The sequence below is a fragment of the Trachemys scripta genome, chromosome 17 (assembly GCF_013100865.1).
Source record: "Trachemys scripta elegans isolate TJP31775 chromosome 17, CAS_Tse_1.0, whole genome shotgun sequence".
Taxonomy (NCBI): domain Eukaryota; kingdom Metazoa; phylum Chordata; order Testudines; family Emydidae; genus Trachemys; species Trachemys scripta.
The window spans coordinates 25681382-25707855 of NC_048314.1; positions in this window are offsets into that span (position 1 = coordinate 25681382).

Here is a 26474-nt window from a genome sequence, read left to right on the forward strand (position 1 = left end):
AGCAGGAGGTTTGAGATTGCTGGTCTCCCAGCTGCTGGAAGGCGCTCTGTGCAAACCTTGTACCAATGAATTGCAGTGCACACTGCAGTCCCCTCTGTCAGAGGTAGGGGGCAGCACCATCTCTACAGAACTCAACACATGCTTTACCTGGTATAACCACTGGGCAGGGCTATGGCTTGTATACTAAGCGCTGGAGCCAGGTTGTATTTTGCATTGTTCTGGAAATTCTCAAGCCACATGGGGATGTGAATAGCATCTAGGATGCAGGACTGAGTCTTTTATTTCAATGCAATGTGCTTTAAAATGGTCAAGAGACTAGGAACCCCAAAATGCCATTTATAGGGTGGAAACACCAAATGAGTCTAAAAGCACTACTCTCCTATATTAAATTCCAAAAATGTGCTTTAACAAGTGGGATTAGAAAAGAGCTGGAAGGCTTTAGCACGATACATGTATCTAAGATTGTTTTGAGAACAGGATTATAAAATCATTGTAAGATACACCAGAAAACTGTGCAGATTCATTCCAATCCATGGGGCCAAACAAACAAACACACATACTCACACATGCACCAGATTCCTGTGGTCCAGGATTAAGCACCTGTATTTGCAGTCACTAAATAGCAAGGTACAATATTTAGGATACATGGGCAATTCATTGTTGATATACTTTTCCATATCCTGTTACATTCCCCTACAATAACAATGCAAAAATTAACATTTGAAGGAAAAGTGTCCCTTTTTCAATGCATCCGTCACACACAGCCAGGAAGTGACATGGATCTGTGCTCTGTTCTGTACAGTTTGGGATTTGGATTTGACTGTATGAAAGAAAGAGAAACCCCTTTTCACTGAACAGAGTGGTGTCTGCTGGAACATCCTCTGGTATGGGCAGCATACCTTGAACTAGCAGGAGGATGTCTTAGGTTCAAGCCTAGGTTCTGTAAACAGAATGGAGACTGAGTGAACTAGACAAAGAAACAAAGCCTGTATTCCCTAAGGAGGATAATTAGAGTTTATGAATAAAGACTTCACGGGTTCCACTGCTTTATAAAACAATTCTGAAAGCCACATCATGCATAAGGCCAGCTAGGAAAAAAAGCATAACATTTTGCATATGTTTGACTCCAGATGACTGGAAATCTGTCTAGCCACCCTTTCCTCCCAGTATTTGCTTTGGATTAATTGTATCTTTAATTGCTTTTGTTTTTATTATTCTTTTCTTTGAGGGACTCCTAATTCCCAGCTGACTGTTATGCATTTGCTGCCACTAAGTGGAGCATTATATACTGACCCAGCACTGAAAAGGGTGATATATAGGTACCCCACTGGCAAGAAGGACATTATGCACATTCCCAGTTTCTGAAAGACACATCACCTGATGGAAGGAGATGGAATTGCACCAGAAATCAGAAACACTTGTAATAATACTTCGCACTTCCATAGATAGCATTGTGTATTTTCCAAGCACTGTGCAAACATTATTAATTCGAAATAGTACAAGGGTTGTTAGCAGAAATTGAGGTAAACTGTACCTCACAGTAACAGAGTGTAGGACGTTGTGAAATTCATAGAGTCCACGGCAGAAGGAACCACTGTGATCATCCAGTCTGACCTCCTGTATAGCAAAGGCCAGAGACCTGCCCACAATAATTCCTAGAGAGAGCTTTTAGAAAAACAACCCACCTTCATTTAAAAATTGTCAGTGATGGACACTTCACCACGACCCTTTGTAAATTGTCCTAAAGGTTAATTACTCTCGACTATTAAAAATGTACACCTTGTTACCAGACTTGAGCAGGGGTGCGATACGAGATGGCTCCTCCTAGACATGACAGGTAAAGACAGCTCAGCTCTCTCTCAAACAGCTACGCTAACCCATTGCCAGCATCCCTGTCTGCCTTCTGTCTCATTGCATCACATGAAAGAACAGAGACCAAGTTCTGCCCCTCCCTCCTCACCCAGCATTCGCAGGGGACATCCAATAGGCAGCAAAGGACTCCACTCTAAACTTTTCTTTTTGTGAATCTCTCTCTTAAACACTGGTGGCTGCCCAAATATTGCCCCCTCTTCTGGCCTTCAAACAACCCCCCAGCCTCTCCAAGCTCCCCACAGACCAGGATACACCAACTCAAAGCACCACCACCCCCTGCCAGGACAAGGGCTGCAAAACCTGTAGACATAGCTCCACTGCTCTGAGGGTCAACACGCCTTCCAAGCACCACATGCTGAGCAACATCCAGTGCACTAACTTCCCCAGTGCCACCTGGGCGGGTGACACCAGACAATCGCTGCACTCTCGGATGAGCTCACACAGGAAAACGGTAAGAGACAAACACCCTGTCGCCTGTGGGTGAACACTTGTCACAAAACACTCACTCCACATCTGCCATCTCAGTCCCCGTTCTCAAAGGAAATCTGCACAACTCCTTCAAAAGCCTGGGAGCTTAAATCCTTAACTTTGCTTGACACTAAAAACCATGGAGTGAACAGAGGCACTGGATTTATGGCTTATTACAACAATCTGTAACCTACAAACAACTCCCCTGGCCTCAAGCTGCCACCCCCTCCCCTTTCCTTTCCTCCCTATGATGGGAGGAGTGTTAATGGCCACTGCACCTTGAATGGCCCCTACATATGCTAAACAATCCGCTCCACCTTGCACTTTGCTGTGACACTTGGAGTACCTTTCCCAGGCCTGAAGAAGAGCCCTGCATAAGCTGAAAGCTTGTCTCTCTCACCAACAGAATTGGTCCAATAAAAGGCATTACCTCACCACCTTACCTCTTTAATATCCTGGGACTGACATGGCTACAACACTGCCCAAGAAAGAGCCAAGTACCAGCACTGGGTGCAAACTGCCCCTGTGCAGAGAGCCAGCCCAAGGCCCAGGCCCCACTTACATTCTATCTGGGGACTTAATGGGCATTTCAATGGTGCTGGCTCTCAGCACAGGAGTGAATTGCCCTGATCTGCCTTGTATTGACAGGAGTCCAGGCTACCTCTGACACAAGAGAGGGATGTAAGTATGAGTCACTCTCACTGTTATTAACTATCTTGACTCCTCATGGCACCGCTGCATAAAGTCCCAAACACCACGTGCACTGATGGAGAGATGAGACCCCCCACAAGTTCACAGCCCCAGTCAGTGGGTGTTCAGTTTGACCCCAAAGCACCAAAATGTTACTTGACACATATAGGAGAAAGAAATACCTCTTAGTATTGTCAAAGGTCATAAATAGCTATGTGATGTGTCTCCCAAGAGACTCAGCAGTCAGGATTTACAGCGTGTAGAATTATGCTGATGCTATTAGTCTTTGAGATCGTAGGGGTGTGTGTGTGTGTGTGTGTGTGTGTTTGTGTGTCTACACACACTTACTCTGAACTAGTTAGTGTGTGGAACCCTAGTGAAATGTGATTAATGGTCTTTAGAAACCATAGCTTGAGAAGAAAAATTGCAGTGGTTTGCATTTGCATCCAGTGCTGTGAGTTCAGGAATCCTTGTGCCATCAGTAAGGACCAGTTTGGCACTGCAGAAATCTGTGTTCCATTGTCTTCCTCCATTCCCGGGCTGTCATCAACAATACTGAGTTCACACTCTTACAACTAGTGCAGCGCAGTCCTCAAAGAGGATGGAAGCCCATTTCTGTCTGAGTATTATTGTTTGCTACTTGTGTTTCAGTAGCTCCTGAAGGCCCGAGACAGGATCAGGACCCCTTTGTGCTAGGAGTAGGTACTGCGTATATCCATAGCATAAAACAGTTCCTGCCCCAAGCCGCTCATCATAGAAAGCAGGCATCCAAACAGCTCCGAACCTCTTTAGTCTGGAAATCAGGCTGGGTTCAGACTTGTGAATAGGCCATGGGAGGCTGTCCTGACCATTCAGCTATGCTTGGTTTTCACTGGTTACTGACTGTGGCAGGCAACCAACACCCTCACTAGGCCATCACTAACCAACTCAGGAAAAGAGCAGCTACCTGATGGCAGTGAATGCGTTTGATTGCCTCGCTGTGGGGCCAGTGCAGATCACTCACTCCCAGAGGTGACTGCTCAGGTCAGGGCTGAGATCATTAGCAGGGTAAATGGGGAAGTTCACGCAGTAGCTGCCTGACACTGTCTGCCCTGTAAATAGAAAAGATTCTGTCTCTTGCACTCCCAGTCTTGTAAGACTCTGAGCAGCATGGATCAAAGAGGTTAGCCTTGGGGCCTCCCAATGTCTCTCTGCTGTCTGCAAAGCTAGCAATCTCCCTCATCCTAGACAATGCCCATAGGGGGAAAACGCTATTTCCCATACGTTTAATCAAATGCATTGCACGTATCTGTAGCTCTTACACTGGAAACATTACAAACCTGGGCAAGTTGCATGATGCTCATACTCTCTGGCATGCAAAGGTCTGTTTTGAATATAGGAGAACGGTAGAACAGCAAGAGTTTGGTAAGAGTTTAAAGAGCATTTTCTCTAATGTCGCCTAGGAAGGATTTTTTCCTGCACACACACCCAGAGAGTCCCATTATCCCCAGGGGAGCTCTAGGTCTTCGTTTAAGGTTTTCAAGCACTTTTATAAGAAAATATGTGAGCAACTTCACTCTGAGAAACTTCTGGAGCCTTGCATGTAAACCAGGAGATGTTCACAAGTGCTAGCAGAAATGTGGGTACACTCAGGGGCCTTCTCACCAGGAGCTGTGCCTGCCCACAGTCCTTCCCCACACACTCCCCAGCACACAGAGAAACACATTCACACGATGGCCTCAGCCAATGTCCTTGTATTAAAAAAACAACCTTAATAGCACCAGGATGGTGAGCAGAGAGGAATCCCTTTGCACCTGAACAAGACGGAGTTTGTTAAGGGCTGCCATTTATTTATTTTCACCTGTATAGTGAGCAGAAGCCACATGGTGCTGGAGATGTCTGCACACAGTTTGATAGGCTACCAGGACTGGGCTCCCAAAATTGTGACAGTATCTCCCCCGGATAAGTGAAAGTAGAACCTCCTCCATGGACTGGCAGCTGATTACGTTTCCTGCAGAGACCAGGTTTACTGTCATTTGTGCATAATTTAGTCCTTAGCTTTGTCACTGGTATCTAATGATTTGGCAAATGTTTTAAACCCTCCCCCAGGACACTGCGTGGATTATTCTAGCTTTGGACAAACTTTTAACTATCTGAGTAAGGCTGGAGTATTTGTTGTGCTCATCTTACCCTACCCTAGAACATCACTTTCCCAACATTCTGTTGCCTGTCTTCTGCCCAGACTTGCTTTACCTACGAGGGATGCCATGAAATCCAGATCAAAGTAATACTGCAAGCTATGCAGCCAGGGGAGTTCTTGCTACTTTGCTCTTGGGCTTCAGATACTTAGAGTCAATCTAAAATAAGAAATACCATGACTGTCTATGGGCTTTCTATCACACCTATCTCCACTGCTGGAGTATAGAAATGCTGATGTATGAGAGTTTATATGTCAGCATTTTAAAAGTTACTTGTTTTGTCATTTTTAATTATTGTCTTTTTACCCTGTGTCCTAGTGCTGCATTTCAGGGCTAGTTTCTATTCCATGTCAAAGTCAATGGAGCTACCCCAGCTGAGGCCATGTCCCATTCTTTCAAAGCCCCGACCGTCTGTGTGCCAAAGGCTGTTGCAAATTGAAAGCTGGCTGCATAGAGGCGGTGGAGTAGCCGCAGGGTGAATGCCGCTGCTGGTGTCATTACCTGTATTTTAACAGGTTTTTGTTTGTTTCTGGCAGAAGCACCCGAAGGCTCTGGCTACACTGCAAGGGCTGTCCATGAGCTAGCCTGGCTCCAGCTGGGGAACCGCTGTGCAGACAGCGCAGTGGGGGCGTCAGTGCCAGTAGTACCGACCCTGGCTCACTGCTATCGCTACCTGTGCTAGCTGGTGCACAGCTTTTGTGGCATAGACCTACCCTCTGGGACAGGTGCTGTGCAAATGCCCTGCTCTAATCCCTGCCATTTGGGCCTCGCCCGGGTCACCAACATTCAGCCAAAACACATGAAAGACGCAGCCCGCTCAGACTAGCAGAAAGCCAGCATACCCCTTTGGCCATGGCTGCCGAACAATGGCTAGCTTCGCAGACAGGAATCCAATGTGATTTCAGCTCGGATAAGGGAGGATTGTGTGCAGCTTGTTTTGTGCCCCCAGCCTTTCTTGGGGAGGTGCTCAGGAGTCCTGACCTCCTGTGACCTTCACTTTCATGCTTTTTTATAGTTTTATATTGCAAAAACAACTGGAACGTAATGAAATTGTTTTTACTACCAACAGGGTGTAAAACCTTTTTGCGCCCTGCCTGCAGGGGGGCGGTAGGCCATGCACATATCTACTGCTATGCTAGTCAGCCCAGGATTAGGTCACTGCAGGGCAGGAGATAATCTCCTAAACCACTGAATAATTTAAAGGGTAATTTGGTGGTCAGCTAATGTCAGACCTTTATAATTCTGTAAATCATCTCTCCAAATGATCCTTAAATGGCATTAAACAATAGACTTTCCCTATTGATTATCTGTTCTGTGCAGGTATTGATTTCAGGTGGGCGACCACACATGCTTCAGTTGTTCTGATGGTTTAAATGACAACAAGGAAGCCAGGCTGACAAAATCATTTGCATTCAAGAGCACATGGAATGGCTCTGGGACCACATGCCACTTCAAGATGATTCAGCAGAACCTGCCCTCTGGCCTGGATCCTGGGGGAAGGCACAGGAAGGAGCTCAGGGCAGGAAGGTGCCAATTCCCAAAGGCACATGGGGCACCGTGGGCTGGCAGATACTCGCTTTAATGCTTGTGTGATGCTCTATTTTTAAAGCAATTCATGAACTAACAGTCAGGTAGGACCAGGTCCTGCTCCCCTGGAGATCAATGGGGGATCTGTTGCTCACCTCAATGGGAGCTCCTCTCGCATGGACACACACAGCCCAAAGGGGCTGCTCCCCAAAGCTGCATCTGTCCTGGGGTCTGCACACGGGCTCCAGCATCTCACCTTCACTTGGGAGTGGCTGAGCCTGACCTTGGGGGTCCTTGTGTGTGGAACTCACCCCCCCTGGGCTTCTCCCTCAACCCAAGTCAATATTTGAATTTCCATCACCCGCTGTGAAGTGCTGGCTCTGAGGCTGCCGTATCTCTGGGCATGGAGTCTTTGGGGTTTTACTTGGTCTGTTTTACAATGGTTTGTAACTCTTCCATTGCTTTTTAGTTAATTGTGTCATACCTAGATCTTGTGTCCACACACACATCTCCCAGAGCACACGGGAATCTGTATCTCCTTCACTGCAGCTTAGTTGTAAACATACAGATGAAAGGATTTACAAATGAAGATGAAATGAATGATCTCATTGATACGACAGGCCTCATCTCTTCAGGAAACATTGTGGAACACTGCAGCTATTACCTATTGGTGGGTCCCGGCAGTGACGATTTTTCCATTGATAAGGTATCAAAGAATGAAGAATACGAGACCGTAGTGCCAGTTACCCAAGATAAATGCAGAGTCCTCATCACCATGGCAGTGAGCTCTGTCACCTGGTCACTTGATCTTGGTCTGAATTTTAAAAAATGCTCAATTTAAATATGTGGGATTGGTTTTCTTATTAAAAAATTATTACCATTCATACACAGTGGTTTGTAGTTGATTTTTAAATACCCAAACTGACTAGTGACTCTCCATGGTCTCAGTAAATTAAACTCCCCAATTCACTGTGATGCTAACAAACTACAGGGCACCCAAGTCTAAAAATGCCACTGATGCCTTGGACTCTACAAAGAGAAACTCAGCACTGCTCCCACTGGCCTGAGCAGAGTGAAGGTCCCAGTTCTGGTCTCTCCTGCAGTAAGATGCAGGACACCCATGCAGTTAGTCTGGCTACCTGTTGGGAATCCACTTGCTGGCTATCAGGGCCGGCTCCAGGGTTTTGGCCGCCCCAAGCAGCCAAAACCAAAAAAAAAAAAAAAAAAAGCCGCGATCGCGATCTGCGGCGGCAATTCGGCAGGAGATCCTTCACTCGCAGGCGGAGTGAGGGACCGTCCGCCGAATACCTGGAACCGCCGCCCCTGTCCGGAACAGCCGCCCCAAGCACCTGCTTGAGAAGCTGGTGCCTGGAGCCGGCCCTGCTGGCTATGTCTGCCCTAGGTGGATAGAATCACCCTGCAATAGGCCATCCTTAAATCCACCTTGGTCAGTATAGATTCTACTTAACAGAGGGCTTTTTCTCAGAACTCATGTCTCACTTATGGAGTCAACAGAGCAGAATAGACAGCTCTTGGGTCCTTTTTTTTTTTTTTTTTTTTTGCAGCTCTGACCTTATGTTCCAGCTGCGGTTATAGAACAATGAGATCTGGAGGAAACTAATGCAGCCATTTATTTAACCCATAAAAATGACGAGCAGATTATACAAGGCAACTGTACCTGCTTCAGAGATTAAACATCATTTGGAAGTCAGAGGGCAACAACTCATTGGGTGCAATGTATTTGATTCAGAGCCGTGAGCAGGATTATATTTCTTGGGGGTATTTGTGCTAATTTCAAAGGCTGGACAGACAATAGCTGAACACAAAAGTGGAGAGGAATGGATTTGTGCTTAATGTTGTTTTTTCCAGAATCCAGAGTGGCATTATTTTTCAGATGCTGAACTGAAAAATACTTCCATGTCCTCAGAGGATCAAGGTCTATCAAAACAGACAAAAGGAAGATGCACAGTTTAGTGGCATCACAATTCAGATGGTTCATATTTCTGTTAAGCTCACCAGGCTGTTTCACAGACCATGCGGCTCAGGATTGCTTTCAGACACAGAACTATGCACGGAAGTACAGATTTAGATACAACCCGCGATACATCCACAGATATTTGGTGCTTCTGAACAATCTGTATTGAATCAAACCTGATTACATTAAAGTATTAAGTACATGTTGCCTTTAGAAATTTTCAAAGGCATCTTTGGGAAGTTGTTATGTGGAAAATTTAAGTAATAGGTTTAAAGCTAAAGGACAGCATGCCATCTGTCCAAACAGACTTTGCAAAGCATCTCTTAGGGCTAAGGACTATCTCACTTGTAACTACCATACCAATATCATTGGATTTTGTTATTCTAGCACATGCTGTAAATGAAACACATTTTTCAAAGTTTCTTCTTTATTAAAGCAAATTTTTTTGCATTAACCATTTCATTCAGAGTTCTCCCTGCAGTATTTGAATAACAATATGACAGGCAACGATGGGATGGCTGAGGGAATTTACAGCAGGACAGAAACCATGGTTTGATTGTTGACCAACAACTGTAGTGACCAAGTTTCTACCATCTAATGGGCGCTTGGTGGTTTATGTGAGATGAGTTGAGGGACTTTGTCCATTAGGAACTGGACTATGTCCACATCACAAAACACCACCTTGTCAATAGGTGCTTGCTAACTCCTTATTGCCAGTCCCAATGCTCATGGAGTCAGATGTCGGCGTGGTCCCTCCAAGTCAGGGCTCTGGCACATTTGCAAGTGCACTGCCAGTGTCTGGATTTACCTGTTGGATGGAGGATTTCAGCCTCCAGAGCTGCACTCCCTTCATTTTGGAAAATGTTTCTGGAAATGTGTTAATGAGACAGACCAGCAAACCAGCCCCCAGATCTACATCCTTTGCACCACACAAGGGTCAGATTCACAGGGAGCGGTAAGCCCATTTGCTGTGATTATGGGCACATTTGACATTTTATAGACATTGTAGCAGCTTTTGTAGAAGCTCTTGATACACGCAACTGAGCTGACTCTGAGTCTTACTCCGGCCCCAAAGCCCTGACTCCTACAGAGCACCCTGCACACCATGTAACAGGGCCAGCTGGAAAGCCACATGCTGACAAGCCAATCCCGCTCAGGGAGATTGCGTAACGGGGCTAATCAATACAGAACATAGACAGAAATATTCCTTCCAAGTGGTTTGAATGTTACTGTCATTCAGAGCTTGGTTTAGTGCATTCAAGCTATCCTTTGTGCTGGGTTGTCCGCTTTCCAGGTGCAAAGGCAACTAGCTCAAAGTGACCTCACATCTCCTCCTTTGAATTCTTCTGTCTATTCATTTCTCTGCCTTGCACTGTTGTGCATTTGGATTTTCTTCAAAGGGTAGGCTGAGGTTTGCAGCTCTTTGTTGTGGGTGTTGCAGCATGGGAGTCGTGGGAGCGAAGCACAGCGGAAGGGTCTCTCCATGTGCTCATGGAACTCCCCTTTGGCAGGTGTTGGAGTGATGAAACTCAGTGCCATTTCAGCACAGAGGATGCTGAATCACTCTAGGACTCTACCCGGAAAGCCAGGAGCAGAACTCATCACTCCGAACAGGAAAGAAAGGTCTTTCTTCCCTTTGACCATGTGGTGCCCACACCAGGTGTGTAGTGTCTGTTCAGAGACCACTGCAGCCACACTTATTTAAAAAGGGAATGCAGCACCCACTCCAGAGACCCAGCAGTACTGAACAGGCACAAGCCTGCCCCCATGTGGTCAAGTTACATTATAGCCTAAGATTGTGACAAAGGAAAGACTCTGAAGGTGCTAAAAGGACCTTGTGTTACATTTCAGATTTCACCAGGGTAGTCACAGACGCTGGCCAGCTTTGCCTGGCTTAGCAGCAGCACCCAAAATATTAAAGCCATGGCAGCAAGGTGGGGCGCCTCCTGCTGCAGGGAGCTCTGACAGTTAGCTGGGGTGTAAAACACATTAGCAAGTGGCCATTGAGCCCCTTTTATTTGGGTGCCGAATGTTGGATAACGACAGTTGAACAACGTGGCTGGTTCATTTCCTAGAGACCAACTCAGCTCTTGCGGAACCAGTGTTGGTTTTTTACTCTAAGTCACTGGAGCAGCTAAATGATGATGCACAACTGAAATCTAGATATAGACATTAAAATAACTTGTATGCAGTGTAGTTGTAGGCCTGCTGGTCCCACAATATTGGGTGTTAATGGGCCACTCTGCCTTGAATGGTCCCTTTGAACAGTGGCTCTCAACCCTTCCAGACTAATGTACCCCTTTCCAAAGTTTAATTTGTCTTGTGTACTCCCACGTTTCACCTCACTTAAAACCTACTTGCTTACAAAAATCAGACATAAAAATACAGAAGTGTCACCGTGCAGGTACTGAAAAATTGCTTATTTTCCATTTTTAACATACAATTATAAAAATAAATTGATTGGAATATAACTATTGTACTTGAGTTTCAGTGTACAGTATATACAGCAGTATGAACAAATCACAGACATCTTCCTTTCCAAATACATTGTTTGTATGAAATTTTAGTTTGTACTGACTTCACTGGTGCTTTTTAGTAGTGTAGCCACTTCTAAAACTAGGTAAATATCTAGATGAGTTGTTGTACTACCCCTTGCAAAACCTCTGCATACCCCCAGGGGTACATGGACCCCTGGTTGAGAACCACTGCCTTAGAATATGCACTAACTACTTATGCTAAACAATCTGTTCCACCTTGCATTTAGCGGTGATGCTCAAAATACCTCTCAGCCCTGAAGACGCTCCAAAGCTGGTCTCTCTCACCAACAGAAGTGCATCCAACAAAAGATATTACCTCCCCCACCTTGTCTCATTAAAATAACTCATCAGTGAGTGGCCACACCCCAAGTGCCCCCTGCTGAGCCCAGTGTGGCCTTGCAGGCAGCACCCCCCCACACACACACTTTCTTCTCAGACTGCTCAGTAAGTTTCACCCAGAGGCTTTTTGTGACACAAAATAACCCACTGGGAGCTTTGAGTTTATTAATATACAAATAAACTCCAAAATAAAACCCACAGGCCACAATTCAAGTCTAGAACAAGTCCACCCAAACCAAAATGCCTCTTTCCACTCCCACATCTATTCCGCCTGTAGTCTCCATCCCAGGACTCCCTACTGATGCCTGCTCTCTTCTCACAACCTCTACTCTCCTTAAGCATTTCTGAATCCTGCTGTTTTTATAGGGAAATCACCTGATACATACCCAGGTGTGGCTCGTTAGTACTCAGGGTTGGCTGATCACAGGCCTCCAGCTTGTAAGCTGCAAGACACCCTTTTATACAACTAAAGCCCCCAAGCAACTGAGTACAATACACAGCCAGACCCTAGTAAGGAGACAAACAGACTGTCAAAGATGAACTCAGCAGTCTTTGGGCAACACCTCCACACCCACCTTTGCTCCACACCTATGAGAAATCCATCAGTGAGTGATGGTTTGAGGGGCAGGTGGGTTTGGCTGGCATTTACCTTATCATGCAGAGATGGGTTTCAGAATTGCCTGTGCTGGGTATATTTCTTTCTCCTGCCCTTTGTGTGTCATTTGTCTTCTCAGACCACACAGTCTTTTGGGCAGGGACTGGGCCTTCCTGTGTGTGTTCAGTGCTTAGAACAATGGGCCTGGCTCTAATAGTAAATAATACTGAGACTGCAGCTGACAGAATTAAACTGAGTGGCAGAAACACTGCTCACCTGAAATCCCATCTTTCTTTATTCCATGTTTGCTGCAGGCTCCCACAGAAATCCAGCATGCTCTGTGTTCAGGCTGCCTGCAAAACAGCTTCTTGATTTTAATATCTTCTTTTTTCTTCCAGATCAGCCTCTCACCTCTTAGTTTACTTTACCCAACCCTCCAACTGACTGTGGAAAACATTTCAACCCACAGGTATGCTCAGCTATTGCCACTGAGGGCTGATTCTTCATGTTTAGAGGAGTAAGATTCTCTCTCTGGGTAATGAACATAGTGCAATGACTAGGTTTCCCTTGCAAGGATGCGCATAGGGACGCAGACACCTCTGGGAAATAACATGTGTCTATGTAAACAAGGCACACAGCTGGGCAGGCCATGCTGTTTATATGTAAACTCATGGATTTCTAACCAGAAGGGCTGGAGCTGTACTGGGGTTGTCCCTGACCTGAGAATGCTCAGCCAAGCAGCCACTAGGAAGGGAAAAGTCCCAGGAAGCATTATCTGACCCTGAAGTAGCTGTGAAGGAAAGTGGCTTTAGTATCAGGAGGGAACAGGAAGCACTGGAAGAAATGGCTAATCTCTTAGGCTGCCATGTATACCACTGAACAACAGCCGTTCTGTTAAAGAGAAACTAAATGTTGCTTTCGCTCTAAAGTCCCATCCACTCATCTTGGCACCTGTCTGAAGGGGATCCTTTGGTGAACACTGCCAAGAGCTGGGTGTGGTCTGCCAGGCCCTCAGACGTGGCGATGGAAAGGAAAGGAAAGACGCCATCTTCATGTGGCACAATTAAAGATCTACCACGATATCATCTTAGAGCAGTCCCAACCTCCTCCTTCACCAGTTCATGGAGATTCACGGATTCTCTCTGTGCTGTGGCCAAAGGACACACTGATTCGAATATGCAAAGTTCTATAACTCCACTTGCCATTGAATTAGGAACGAGGTGTTGTAGGCCAAAGTGTGTGGCTGGTGGGGCTGCTCATGCGAGCAAGGGCTGTACAGTCTCATCCTGTACGATCATTTCAGCATCATTCAGGATTCTGTTGTCCTTTAGCTTCTGTACATTTGGTTTCATCAGTATGACTGGAACCAGGTGATTTAGCAGGACAGATCTTATCTAGGCTCCGCGGGAACAGCACTTACTGAAACTGCCCAAAGCTTTTAAAGCATCATCATCATCATGGCAAAAACCAAAGGGATGTTGTTATTAATGGTTCCCAATCCTGCTGGAAACGCATAACAAGTGGGGTTCCGCAGGGGTCTGTTTTGGGACCGGCTCTGTTCAATATCTTCATTAACGACTTAGATATTGGCATAGAAAGTACGCTTATTAAGTTTGCAGATGATACCAAACTGGGAGGGATTGCAACTGTTTTGGAGGACAGGGTCATAATTCAAAATGATCTGGACAAATTGGAGAAATGGTCTGAGGTAAACAGGATGAAGTTTAACAAAGACAAATGCAAAGCGCTCCACTTAGGAAGGAAAAATCAGTTTCACACATACAGAATGGGAAGAGACTGTCTAGGAAGGAGTACGGCAGAAAGGGATCTAGGGGTTATAGTGGACCACAAGCTAAATATGAGTCAACAGTGTGATGCTGTTGCAAAAAAAGCAAACATAATTCTGGGCTGTATTAACAGGTGTGTTGTGAGCAAGACACAAGAAGTCATTCTTCCACTCTACTCTGCGCTGGCTAGGCCTCAACTGGAGTATTGTGTCCAGTTCTGGGTACCACATTTCAAGAAAGATGTGGAAAAATTGGAGAGGGTCCAGAGAAGAGCAACAAGAATGATTAAAGGTCTTGAGAACATGACCTATGAAAGAAGGCTGAAAGAATTGGGTTTGTTTAGTTTGGAAAAGAGAAGACTGAGAGGGGACATGATAGCAGTTTTCAGGTATCTAAAAGGGTGTCATAAGGAGGAAGGAGAAAACTTGTTCACCTTAGAGGCTAAGGATAGAACAAGAAGCAATGGGCTTAAACTGCAGCAAGGGCGGTTTAGGTTGAACATTAGGAAAAAGTTCCTAACTGTCAGGGTGGTTAAACACTGGAATAAATTGCCTGGGGAGGTTGTGGAATCACCATCTCTGGAGATATTTAAGAGTAGGTTAGATAAATGTCTATCAGAGATGGTCTAGACAGTATTTGGTCCTGCTATGAGGGCAGGGGACTGGACTCGATGACTTCTCGAGGTCCCTTCCAGTCCTAGAATCTATGAATCTATGAATCAAGCACCACCTGGATCAATCTTTGTGTAGGTGTTTAAAGTGGACTGGCTGGATAGTCAGATTATGGCCATCACTGGCAATCTTATCATGCCAAAAAAGCTTTTGACACTGACATGATTGTAGGTCGTGTAGTGGCATTCCTTGGTGAACACTTCGGAATTTGTTGGTTTTCCAGTCTAATAATATGTCCATAACAAGAAAGCCACCAAAACCGAACCAGTGCTGATAGATGTGATACTTTGGTTCAGCTTCAAATATCCTCATTTCTGATCTGATCTTGCCACTTAATATGGCAGCTATGATGCTTACTAAAGGGGAAGGTGACCGTCTACACTAATATCAAACCACTGTTACAAAATTGTGATAAATCTTGTACAAAGTATGCTTTGTGAGGTATCATTGGAAAAGTTGTAACCTACTGAGTACTATTATCATGTTATAATGTGTACATCAACATTGTATGTTGAGGTATGAAATTATTCTGTATGTTTGTAACTCAAACATGTGAGTCTGGGAAATGCCCACAGGTTAGATCTTCAAGAATAACAAAAGAACTGTAAACATGGGCCTTTGCATATCATTCCCAAAGACATCTCAAACAACACATACGCAAGAGGTGCCAGCAAAATGTGCACTTCATGTGAAGGACTGATGGCAAAGCACATTCACCATGAAACTGCCTGACTCAGGACACAGCCAGGATTTTTCCAGACAAAAGGGTCAAGAGATATAGAGGGAGAACAAGGCCCCTGGCCACCTCTTTCCTACCCCATCTCTGGACTGGTGAATTCTAAGTGGGAAAATTTCAAACAAAAGGACTGAGGTCCACAAAACTATTTGAGCAACCCAGAGAGACTTATAAAAAACTAGTAGATTTTACATCCCTGCTAGCGTTTTGGAATATCTACTTTGATCCAAATGTAATGTATTTTGTTTGCTTTAACCTTTTAGTAACTCTCATTCCTTTTTCTTAGTTAATAAATCCTAGTAAATTTACTAAAGGATTGGCTACAGCATTGTCTTTGCTGTAAGGCCCTGAGCATCCATTGACCCGGGTAAGTGACTGGCCTCCTGGAGCTGGAAGAACCTAATGGGTGGTGATTTTTGGTTTTAATACCTTTCATCACAGAAGTCCAGTTTGTCTGGGTGGTGATATAGACTGAAGTGTCTTAGGGGCCTGTCTTGGCTCCATGTTAAGCTAGTATAATGATCCGGGAGCACACATTTGTTGCTGGTTTGGTTAATTCTACTGATAGAACATATCACCGGTGGGCGGGGGGAGGAGGAGGCTAGTTTTTTGACAATCTGGCCCAAGATTGGCCCTGTTAGGTGTGACCCACACCAAGCATGGTGACAGAAGCTGCTGCCATGTTTCAGGCCCTTCAGTGGCCTCTCTAGGGACATTGTGACATCAAGAGTGCCAGGAAGCTGCAGATCTATAGAACCACGGATATACCAACTTTCTTGTACGGGAGTGAAATGCTGGCACTGAGGAAGGTGGGTTCTGGCCAGTGCTTTGAGAAAAACCGGGCACGTTCTACACCTCCTTTGGGAGTCACTGTTTCTGCAGACTGCACTTGGGTTGTATTCAGTACCCGCGGTGTTTCATGGGAAAATATAACACATTTTTGATGGTATAGAGGGTACTAATGCCACATAGGTGACATCTAGGTCTGGGGAAAAACAGCAGATGAGCATTAAAAAAAAAAAATTCTGGGCAGCTTTGGAAAGAACCAGACCTGCTGGGCTAAAGCTAAAGAAAAAATCTGTAAATTTCATGTAAAGGAAATAGCCTACCTGGGAGAGAAGTTAAGCCAGCAAAGTGTACAGGCAAATTACAATAGGGTTTAGGCCATCATCAACATGCTGCCCTTAACAGACAAGGAAGGGTGCAAAGATTCCTTGGAATAGTGAACCATGAAGGGAAATGTGTGCCTAATGTAGCTGCCTGAACCATTAACCTGAGAGCACTATTGTGTAAAGACACCAATGAACATGAGATGCAAATCCTAGTAAAGAGTTTGAGAAATGGAGAATGTTAATGAAAGAAGCCCCAGTACTGAGGTTCTATGACTGTAAGCCCAAAACTAGGTGGTCCATGGATGCCCCCAAGGAGATTACTGGCTCAGTGCTCTTACAATAGTATGGTTCAGACTGGAAACTGGTGGTTCATGCGTCAGAGGTACTGACACAAACTGCGTGTCAGTATACTCATGCAGACAAGGAAGCTTTGGCCTTAGTGCATAGAAGTAAAAAGTTTCATGTCTTTATATATGGGAGGGCAGTGTTAGCTGAAACTGCCTATCAACCACCTATTACTATTGCCAAAAGGGGCCTGGCAACCACCACTCAAAAACACAGAGATTATTTTTTTCAGTTACAAAAGTATGATTTGCAAATCAAATACAGGGGGAGCTTGGGTAGGAGCACACACACTCTCTAGAGAACTTGACAAAAGTGCAGTGGAGCAAAGTCCAGAGCATGTCAATGTGATAAAATAACCTGTCTGGTCTCAGATGAAATGTGGACTGTGCTTGCTAGAGTGACAGCTCAGGAGGAGAAGGTGCAGAAAGGGATCAATGCTATGAGCATAGGGTGGTTAGGCCGTCATGTTCCCAGCCCTCACCAGTCCAGGATAAGATCCCTAAGGTGGTGGAGAAAAATATTTAAAAGGATACATGATGGTCATTTGGGGATTGAAAAATCTCAGAGACAGGCTAGAGGCATTTTACACTTGCCTCAAATGACCAGCGACACTGAGAAGCTGCTGAGGCTTGTTGCATATGCCAAAAACACAGGTCAAGTCAAGCAAAACAGCCCATGTTGGTGGCACAGGAAAAATTGGTCCGTTGGAGCAAATTAAGCTTAGATTGGTTTATGTTGACGGGAAAAAACTATGTTCTCGGTCTAGAATATTATTCTCATTTCTCTGAGGTTTATTAGAATATACTACAGCTACACAGTTGATCATGCATGTCCAATCTGCATGACACAGTATACCTGACACAGTAATGCCTGTGAATGGACCACAGTTTACTGGGCATACCTTTAAGTAGTTTGCAGTGAAGTTTGGATGTAGACATATAATGACTAGTGCCCATTATCCCCAGTGCGACAGATTGGTGAAAAGTGGTGTTAAGCTAACAAAGTGGCTACTGAAAGAGTCAGCAGAGTGAGACTCAGTAGCACAGTTAAATTACAGGATGGCACTCAAACATGGTTTGCCACCTGCACATTTTGTGTAACAGAAAACGGAGCATTAGAATGCCTGTAATGACAGAACCTGATGTCAGAGAAATTGGGGATTTGCAGAACTATACAGAGAGAATGTTACACAAATAAAACAATATGATTTGAGGTCCCAGGAGCTGCCACCACGTCATGAACATGGTACAGTGTGCATCTCTGATGGAAGTCAATAATCACTAATAGTGGTGGTGTCACATGAGGTTGGCCCATGGTTTTAGGCAGTGGTCACCCCAGACAGACATATACTGAGGAGGAGCCAGTGACTTTTTTCCATTTGCACAAGGAAGGAAGAGAAAGGGCACTGAGTTTGCTGTTTTGCCTGAGAAGGTCTCAGTTAGGCAACAAGCACAATAGATTAAGATGGCCAAGCCTAAGCACATAACGCTGCCAGAACATAGAGCCAGACAACAGCAGTACTGATGTTCCAAGGGAAACCCACACGTCCCAGCGACAGTGCAAATGAACATTGTTAGTAAGTTTTGTAGGAGGTTGATTATAAGTATTTGGAATTGTGTGTTATGCCAGTGTTGTTTGTTACATGTTGTTATTATTCAGTTTTAGGTGGGAAAGGAAGATGTGTTATGGACAACCTGTAACCAATGATTTTAGTTTATTATTCATGTATTGTGATGTTATGATTAACTAACATGTTATGTCATATATAATCATTGTATGTTAAATAGAGTTAAATTGTAGGATTATAGAAGTAAAAGATTGATCAGTAGTTAGAAGGAATAATCATATATTAGGTATCTAAATAAGCAGGGCTCAAACACAAGACCTACAGGTTGTGGCTTGTAAAATTTTAGCTTAGCCATACTAGACCAGAGAGATAAGAAATGCTTGACATAAGTGACTGAAGAATAACCCAATACCCTAAGATTACGGGAAAAGATGTATCAAGGGGTGATAATTTTTTGCAATAAAAGTAAAAGTAATTTTTTGTTTACAAGATACCTGGTAATCACATTTTTCTAACACATGCCCTAACCGCAGAGTGCATGATGTGCAGAAATGCTAATGGGGTATAGTCAGAATTACAATACAAAAAAGGGTGCCTAGATTAGGAAAACTGAGCTCCCTAAGGGAAACTCCAGCAGGAACAATCCCTCTACTGATGATCAATCCATGAGACACCCATCAGACCCTAACACTATTGTTAAGGATGTGAGTAGAACTATATTTGTAACTTGTACATAGGTCTGTATAGAATTTCTATATGCTTCGGTAATTGTAACTTTCATTGTAACTTAATAAAACTTGTAAAACAGACCAGACCTTGTACTTCTGAATATCTGTGTGATCACTACCCTTGGTCTTTATGTGTTTCTAGAGACTCTAACTCTAAAACAAGTAGCAGAGGTGATTTTCACTCTGTTAAGCTTGAAACTGTAGCCACCAGAGCCGAACTCAGGGTGGTGGAATACCACATTACAAAATTTACTTTAAATAAAATAAAAGGCTACAGAACCAAACCTTTAAGTGTGCTAGCTTCTCGCACAGGTTGTCTGGGGAATGGGCCCTGGAGAAGCCCATGGTCTGCTAGGCAGAGGCAGTTGGAGCAGGTCACTGAATAGAGGATCTCTGTCAAGCACTTTGGGCCAGGAGTGATTCCTGGGCACCACAAGCAGAGCCCTAAGGTCACGGTGGGAGAGTGGAGAGATCATGCTGTAGCTTTGTGAATCAATCCGAATTTGTGTGCGATATGCAGCAGGTCTCCATCCCGCTCACTTGGTAAGCACACATACAAACTGAGCCCCCGCTCTCCTTACCCCGCCGGCTGGAGGAGGCTGCTTACTCATACAAGCACTCTGGGCCTGACCCAACACCCTTGGGCCCAGCCCCGTGAGTGAGGAGATGTGTCAGAGACACCCAACCACACCAGCGTAGAAGAGGGTTTCCTGCTCCCCAGATAGACATAGCTGGTCTGGGGCTACGAGATTGCTGAGGGGGAGCCTGGCTGCTCCCCAGCTGGAAAACTCTCCCTGCTCTCCCCCTCTGTGCCTCACACTCCTGTCAGAGTCCCCCAAGCTTTGCAGGTGACAAGGTGAACATGCCTGTAACTCCAGAGTGCTCAGTCCAGGCTCCCTACTAGTCACAGAGGTCCTCAATCAGTCAGGCCCAAATACCGAGTGTGCACCAAACCCATGCAGTTCTCTGTGAGGCTGCGGTGGAAGGATCCTTCCAGGCTCCAGAGTGACAGAGTAGCTGCTCCATCGCCACTGCTGCAGCCTCCAAGTTTCCTATGCAGGGTGCCACACCACATATTCCACCTGCATGTGCAGCATTACCAACCTCACCCCAAGCGTGCCCTAAGCAATCTCTGCAGATCCAGGAGCCCGCACACAGCTGTGCCCATGGTGCCACCAGCCCTCGCATGCTGCACCACAGACAACAGCAGGGAATGAATGCACTCGGTGCCGCATTAGGGGAGATGCCAGGCCCTGTGGTTTCCTCGTGCTGCACTAAGTGACTTCATTTCCCATTCCCTTGCAGCCATATCCGTGGTGACGTCTCCCATCTCCACATCACCCATCTCAAGAGACTCTCTTCTGGCACATGGAAAATGCTGCCGATGGAGAACTACAGACTGGTTTAGCTAACTCTGAAGCGTTCCTTAGTGGTTAGTGCTGTGGGACATTAGTTCTGGATGACTAATTATTTGGTCTAAAAACAGGTCTTTTGTCTCTTGGGCTATAAAGACAACATGACCACTTTCTGTACTTTTGACCCCAGGGAAAGAAAAGCTACAGATAATAGAATTAAACCCTCATTTCACTTGAGATAATATTTTTGTAAGCTCCCTTAGTAAAACGTCATGTTCACTGCCAAGTCTGCAGGTTATCACTTCCACGGTCGAGTGTTTGGAGACAGAGCTTAGAGGTGGGGGGTATTTGGGGAAAGCTCAGAGATTATAAGAGCTGTAACCATAGAACTTTTTTCCTACTCAGCCTGATGTTTCCTTCAAGATTTGAGCTCAGACAAAATAACAGGTAGGATATTTTTTATTGGCCCAACACAGAAACATTATATAAGGTTTCATGGCCACACAGATTTCCCCTCTTTTAGCCCAGGTCTCTGAAGACTTTGCAAGGGGAAAAATCAACACACACAAGTGTGATTCCAATTGTGTCACTCTTTTAGAGGTTCATGTTAAAATTATAAGTACCATGAAGCAAAAGCATGAGTCCCTCCCATCAACCCTCAGAGCTTTTCTTCACTACATGGAAACCACACCTACAATGATAAAGCTCCTTGGCAAAGCGTGGGCTTGAGAGCGATATCATTTGATTTCAGGGGGAAATGAGCGTTCCCTCTCTCTCACCATCCCTCTTCCTGCTGTAATTCTGGTGTGTTTGGATCCCCATTTGGACCCAAATGACCAAGAACAGACTTTTCCATATCCCAGGAGTCAGTCCTTTTATATCCATCTAGCTTTCCCATCATGCATTGCTCTTTAAAGTAGTATTACCTTTGAAATTAAAGAGCACAGTCTACGTGACATGCAAGCAAACACAGAACCTTACAGCCTCTTTTTGCCAGGTAAGAGAAAGTCACTTTGTGATTTCACAAAGACAGAAAATAAAGTGAGAGGACTGAGCAGGTGCCGGCTTTGGATGGTATAGGACTATTATTAAATAAACAGATAAATAATACTGAATTGGCAGAATTGGGACAGATGGAAGAAAAAAATATGGCTCCTCCAAGAGAGTGGCTTCTAGGAACTTAGTAACAAAAAATGCCAGCACAGGTTCAGAACTCTTAGCTCTTATACTTTTGGAATAATGATCATGTTGTAAACAGGGCCAGCTCCAGGCACCAGCTTACCAAGCAGGTGCTTGGGGCGGCCACTTCAGAGAGGGGTGGCACGTCCAGCTGTTCAGCGGCAATTTGGCGGACGGTCCCTCACTCCTGCTCGGAGCGAAGGACCTCCCGCCGAATTGCCGCCGCAGATCGCGATCGCGGCTTTTGTTTGTTTGTTTGTTTGTTTGGCTGCTTGGGGTGGCCAAAACCTGGAGCCGGCCCTGGTTGTAAAGGGGAATAAAATTCCCTGGTCCCTGCAGCTTCAATGCTTTCCCTCCTCTGCCTGTTCTCTGTGGTCTGCACTATCTTTAGATAAATACCTTACAGCTCGATGATCTCCTCAGACCACAGCTCCAAGTCCTGTGCTCAGCTGCTTCCTCCGTGCAGGAATTACACAGATAAATCACTGGAGCCGAGTGTCTCAAAGTGCGGGCCCTGGCCTTCGTGGGCAGGCTGGAGCCAGCCAAAGGGAAAATAAGAGGGCAAGAAGACTTGCCCTGGTTTGTGCCACTATTGAATAGTCAGTCAATAGGGGAGATCGCAGTTGCCATGTGATGCTACAGCAGAGACACAACACAGTACAGGCGGCGCGTAAATAAGACATATGCAGTAAAGGATCCTCCGCCACTGAACCCAAAGTCACAATGAACTTGCAAAAATGAACCATGACCAGGCTGCCCCATCCACATAATTCAAATACGTCTGTCTAGCACATACCCAGTGTAAAGCGGGTTTCTGGAATCTTGTACACAGGTGCCTCCAGGAACCGTGCATTTGCAGCTACATTTTGTTTATTACCTGGCGTTACAAGTCTGTCTTTTCCTTCTATATTCCTTTCTCTTCATGCTAGAAGGCCATATCGTCATCTGGTGTTAACTCGTGTAGCTCCATGGACTTCCATGGAGCTAGGCTGATTTACCCCAGCTGAGGATCAGCCCTGTAGCGTGTCACTCAGCACACTGAAGAGAGCCCGTTTGGCTCATGACTCTTGTAGAGCATTACTTAATCACTTGGTTAATTAGGGGCTGGAGCCGTTGCCAGAAACACTTACGGGTTTGGGATTAAAACTTGTCTGAGAAAGTTGAGCTGCAAATTCAAGAGGGAAAACAAAATGACCAGGGACATGATGAGAATTTGGAGAAAGTGATTCAAGAAGACAAGACCGTTAGGACTAAACGGCGGGATACTGGAATTTGGTGAAGTAACGAATAGTAGGGATTGGAATATCCTGAAGGAATGATTTAAGGCAGTGGGTCCCAAATTTTTTTCCACTAAGGACTCCTTTGGCCTCTGGTTAAATTTCCTGGGCTCTCTTCATTTTTTATATGTATGCTTCATGTTATTATTATTCTATTAGTTACGTTCATTTATTATTAAAATATTTTTGTAATTAAAATAAGACTCACAAAGAAACCAAAGGTAAACTGTCTGCAACTATTATAGGTTATTTATTTATTACAACCATTAAACTGTGTATCAATCTGGGATCACCTTTGCCAGCCTGACTTCTCATGCACTGTGCGTCTGAGGTCACGCTGTCCAGAGGACACTCCTCTGAGAACAAAATGGCATCCTCCATGCAGCAGAAGTACCCACTTCAGCATTCTGGCTCAAGGGATGGACTCCCACATAACCCACGGCAGACGCCCAGGGGTTCAGGGACCCCACTTTGGGAATCACTGGTAAAAGGAGTAATTAGGCTCCTGGGTTGACGGTGGCCAGTTCAGACATTTATCTGCAAAAACCCAAGATGACACCAAGTACCGAAGAGTGGGTTTGTAACTCCTGGCTCATCCAGGATCTGGAACAAGGGTCTAAAAGTGACTAGGAATTAATCTTCATTCATTTCAGAGGAGACAGCCATTCACAAACTCAAACAGCATATGCATAGTACAGAGAGAGAGCTCACTGGCTGCAGCGCCTCCTCTCCCCCACTTTATAGTGTCCATGTTATTAGCGGACTGTGGGCTGTGTGCACCAAGACACATCAGTGGTGACATGATGGCACATGCATAGCAGTGCACCCCTCCAGAGGTCCAGCAGAAAGCCTGTGGCAGGTTGTGTCTCTCAAAGAGGCATTGGAACTGCACTAGTCAGGGGGCCAGAGTTGGGAGGGGCAGCCGATTGTGGCAAGGATGTGTCCAGCACTTGGCTGGCTCAGGATGAAAAGAGGCTGTTGTATTCTTTGGTTGCAGATTTCTTTCTCTGTAGCTCCAGGCAGACACAGCTTGTATTTCCCTCTGTGTGTATTAGACAAGCCCAGGCAGCTTTTTCTTATACGTTCATGGAATTTATATCTGATTTACTCTTAATTCTGGTTTTATTCATTATTTATTGCTTTTAAATACGACTCTGGGTACACAGACCCATAGGCTTGTGTGTTTCCTTTTAGTACTGGATTTGGAATGTATTACAGGCATAGCTTGGGCCTGGCCCAGATGATTAGAACTAGCTGGCTGTGGAGGAGGAGGCCTGTTTGTCCTAGCCATAAGCAGTCAAGGCACGGTATGTTCTTGTAGTGCCAGTTACGGTATGGTAGCATTAGGCTCCCACACTTCAATCCCCTCACTCTTTGCCATAGGGCTTGTGAACAGTGGCTTGTAAAATCCCCGCAGTAATATCATAATAACACTGACCTCTTTTCAGACATCAGCTCAGTAATCCAAGTAAATTCTAAATGGGTGCAGTCAATTCTGAAACACAATCCAGTCTCCTGGTTCCACTCCTGACACATGGCCCCAGCTCTGCGCTCTCATAAATACAGACACTACATAGAAGAGTCACCATAAATTGGGACAGTGGAAGTTCATAGATTAATAGATTTTAAGGCCAGAAAGGACCATTGTGATCACCTAGTCTGCACTCCTACATAAGAGAGAATGTACAGTAGGCATATAGTGCCTGGATGTTATGCCAATCGGTGCTTTAGAGACAAACCGAGTAATGGGATTAAATTAAACAAGGAAAATTTAGGAAGAACGTCAGAAAAAAAATCTCTAGTAGTGAGATCTGTTAGACTCTGCAATGGTCTCCCAAAAAAGCATTAGAAGCCCCAACATTTGAGACACTTAAATCTGAACTGGACAAACCACTGGGAAAGAAGTTGTATGGAACAATCCAACATCATTCCCAGGGCACAGACTAATTGGTCTTTTCCATCCAAAATTTCCAGAATTCTAGAAGTAACCAAAACTGCCAAGCTCCCCCTTGTGGATATTTACAGACAAGCCTGATCTTTTCTGCTCTGTCAATTAGCTCCACAATGGGACTGTTGCCACGTGAACATGGCTTTTCACTCTTTACATGGCAACCAGCTTTCCTTGGCTTAGGAGAAAGCTAATGACAATTTGCCAGGAGAGAATTTGTGGCCATTTTCACCATGAAAACCATTTTTCTTTTTTTGGTTTGGTAATAAAATGACAATTACCACCTGCTGCATGAAAAGTGCTTTTTTCTTCTGAAAAAAAATTGAGCTGAGGATACAAATATTAAATGTTGTTTGCAAATATGCAGAAAACTAATTTCTTTGCCAGACTTACCAGTGCAGGGAAATCTGAACTCTGCTTACAGCCCCAAGGGCGATAAACTAGAAGAAATCAGGAGGGGCTACAACTCAGCCCTTGAAAAAAAGGGCTCCTAATGGAAATGCTGACAAATAGTGGCACTATATTATCCTACAGAACAAGGGATGACATTATTCACTAGGAAGGGAAACAAACTATCTTTAACTCTCTTAAAGCTGCTACAAAGGGGAAAAACAATAATGTGGTGGGAAGGGGTCTCCTTAGAGACATACAAAGGAGGTCTGGAATCTGCGTGGGTTTTTAATTTTTTTTAATAGTTTGGTTTTTAAATTTGAAATCTCAGTTGTGTTCTATGCTGTTTGTGCAAGAGGATTTTCCGGATGACAAAGATATGACAAGCTACAAGAGACCAAAATCTGAACAAATGAAAGGGGAGGGGATTTTTAGACAGAGAATCACCAGTGCTCGTCTGGTTGGTTCAGACTTCTTATGGGACTTTCTAAACACAAATTTGCATCTATTTAATTAAACTGTTTTAGATAAACTGATGCAAAGCCTTGTGTGGACACACTTAGTTTTGTTTCAGAATGGCTTATTTTGGTTTAGCTTAAACACGTTTCTAATTGACTTAAGCAAAACCAAAATTAGTGATTTAAACTGAAATAAGTGTGTCCACTGTGCCTTTGGCATTGGTTTGACTGAATCAGTTGAAAATCACACTGTTAATTAACCCAGTGCTATTCTACAGTGTAGCTGAGCCTTCACACATCTCCTGACAAACACTGGGGAGAGACGCTCTAACACCTTGACCTAAACTGTGAGCGGCGACTGCTCCCAGGAGTTCCCATCCTCTGCTCAGCTGTGGAGCCCTCCAGCAAAACCAGGGAAGACAAGAGTTGATATTCCAGATATTTTTAACATGGAAAACAAGAAAGAATAAAAAAAAACTCCCTGCCCTTCTTTATCCATCATCAAGCAACAACAAAGGACACAAACACCATTTTCCTTTCCTTTGCAGGTCACCTGGCTTTAACAGACAAACTGCTTCTGATGGATCCCATACTGGGACCAACTGCAAGCCATGCATCTGCTGAGTTTGTGTCTGTGAAGCATAAATAGAGAGACAGTCCATAAAATGTGGAATCACAGGCGGTGGCCTCAGGGGCATTATGGTGCATTATATGTGTGAGGTCAGAGTGCTGCTCTACAAG